Here is a 2,851-nt window from a genome sequence, read left to right on the forward strand (position 1 = left end):
TTAAAACTGATCTTTGATCATCAAAATTACATATTTAAATGTTTTTTCTTGTGAAAATAATTTTCTGATGCCTTAAAACAGCTTGAATGTAACTCTAGTCCCCTTGCCTCATTTGCTATACGCGGATCTATGAATATGCGAATTAGCTCGGCCCCCACACAGTCACACCACTAACTGAACGCGATATAATGGGAAAACACGGATAATGACTGATAAAACTAGGTTTTTACTAGCGGACAATTACAGCAAATACTGTAACATTTGTTAAAGTTACTTACTTGACGATGCTGTGCCCTCAAAATGCCTTGAAGGCTCGAATGCAGCCTAGTTTGTGATTCCAGTTCGCGCCCGCGAGCATATGCAAGTGAAGTGCAGATGGCAATGCGGGAGAGCAAAAAAGGGCTGTTTCAAACCGCATTTCTGGGACAGCCTTTGGGAAACTACACTCTAAAAAGTGCTGGGTTAAAAAATAACCCAACCTTAACCCAGCCGCTGGGCAACTATGGGACAGAACACGCGTTGGGTTGTTTTGACCCAAGTGCTGGGTTTAACCATTTGACCCAGAATGCTGGGTTGTTTATTTGACCCAACCAGTGGGTCAGGTTAACTGTGTTGCTGGGTTAAACATAACCTAATCATTGGGTTATTTGTTGTCTTATTGCCTTGCTACCTTTATATTTACCAATAATAATAAATAATCACAGAAGAATGTAAAATTAGTATTGCTTTTCTGTAATACAGTTAGAAAAACACAAAAAAATGCAACTGTAAACATCAATTTAATAAGTTTTATTTCTTTTTAAAACAATTTTCAAATGGGTGCAGCTGTAAAACATTTTATCCAACCATTACAGACACATAAATCAACAATTTTAGTAGATCAGTTACTTTAAAACACAAAACTGCATAAACTAGGCACTGTAGATTTCGATTCTTTGTTAACATTGAAGCAGCAGAACAGTCAAAAATGAATGATTACCACATGAGAATCATTCCAAACATTGTGCTATTAAAACTAAGCCAAACAAAATGTACACCAATCAATACATATGACAATTTAAAACATGTTACAATTGGCCAGAAAAAACAGTTGGCCTTAAAGAAAAAAAAAAAAAAAAATCACACATGAAGACTTATGTCCATCAATATAATATACTGCAAGCTGGAGAAATTTCCAGGCAACAAGTCAGTGGCTTCAGTGGCACGGCCTGTAACAATGGCGAAGGTCTGGGATGTCATTGTCTCGTCCCCAAGGCACAAATCCACCATGCTGGTCCCCACCTGTTAATTATACAACACTTAGTCTTGAAGACACTTAGGCCTTAAAATATATTCATTTTAGAAGAAAATTTCAAACTGCACATTTTTAGTCTTTTAGATCTGAACACTTCATACAGTGGTGGCCAAAATGATTGGAACACTAGTATTTTCACCAGCTAAACAATTGTTTTAAGTCAGTGATTTCTATTTTTTGCTGTAGTGTGTCATTGGGAAATATCAGTTTGTATTTCCAAAAATACATTATATATATATATATATATATATATATATATATATATATATATAAAGTAGAATATAACTTACAGGTTTGTATGTCAGTGAATGGCTTCCAGAATTCTGTGGTTGTGGTTCTGTGGACCCTTCCTCCAGAACGAGCAGGAGTTTGAAAGCACTCTCCCCTTTTGTGAAACTAATCTCATAATCAAAACAACACAGTGAAACCCTTTCATATGAAAATTTTCTATATATTGACATATTATAGGAAATACTTTACCTGAAGTCATGTCACCCAGCTCTTAATGCACCTTTCCATCTTGCAAATGTAGCCCAGTCTACAAAAAGTCTGCCTCTGGATGTAGCTTCCTGAAGTCTTGTGAAATCTGATCAAATTTAAAAAAAAAAAAAAAAAAAACACAAATGTGGTTAAATAAGCAACTATGTGTAATACCAGTAACTATGGTTATTTTAATGAAAAGATCAAATTCTAAAACAAATCATGGTTATTGAATGTTACTGAATGATATAAATTACCTTCAAATGTTTTAACCAAGGTATCAAGCTGCCTTTCCGTCAACTTCTCTATTACAAAGCTGTCCATCTGCACCAGCAATCTCACATATCTAGAATGAAATTTCAGATTGAGAAAATTAGAATTTCACAAAACTGTTTTTACAATGACTTATTTTATATAGAAAGCAGGTTAATGCGTTTACATGCAGCACAGTCGTTTAAACACAGATCACGTGATTCGCAGTTTCTGATTAAATCAGTAGGGTTTTCTCTGTATCAGCCTCCCCTGACATGCCCTCGCGTGTAAACAGGCACGGACGAACAGGCACGCGTGTGAGTGGCGGAGTGGACGGAGCGGGCGCGGGCGCGGGCGCATTTAGGCGCAATCATCAAATATATTTAAAAGGAAGCACCACTGTTCTGACCGCATCACTGTCGTTACCGGGTGTTTTTAAGGAATATTTGCATATACGCACATGCGATCAAATGAGCTATTCATTTGGCTAGTGCAGGACACTACTCGATGCGCAACAGTGGGGATTTAGAAATGGGTACAAGGAAGGCCAAATGATAAAGAATTGGACATAAGGCGTATACCTGCGTATACCCTGCACTACACCACTGCTTACACACCACGAGAGTTAAAGTAAGGTGAATAGCGGAGCTAATGCCTGTACCTGAGGAAAAAAGAGCGCGAAAATGCACAACATAAAAATGACGGATCTATCGTTGGATTCGGCACGTCGCAGACATTGACTTGAAAAAATATGCCCTTAAAAGATCAATTTTAGTACGAAATGACATAATTCTAACAAAACATTACAAAGCCATACAGTATGCA

General features: G+C 37.1%; 1 long non-coding RNA gene across 1 annotated transcript; it reads right to left on the reverse strand.

The window, feature by feature from the left end:
- Positions 1-1,582: 1,582 nt before the first annotated feature.
- On the reverse strand, positions 1,583-2,119 carry LOC127158104 (uncharacterized). The gene is made up of 3 exons (XR_007826066.1): positions 2,032-2,119; positions 1,775-1,880; positions 1,583-1,690 (listed from the first exon to the last, which is right to left on the reverse strand). It is a non-coding gene; the product is annotated as an uncharacterized LOC127158104 (long non-coding RNA).
- Positions 2,120-2,851: the final 732 nt, after the last annotated feature.

This window comes from Labeo rohita, unplaced genomic scaffold (assembly GCF_022985175.1).
Source record: "Labeo rohita strain BAU-BD-2019 unplaced genomic scaffold, IGBB_LRoh.1.0 scaffold_134, whole genome shotgun sequence".
Lineage (NCBI taxonomy): Eukaryota > Metazoa > Chordata > Actinopteri > Cypriniformes > Cyprinidae > Labeo > Labeo rohita.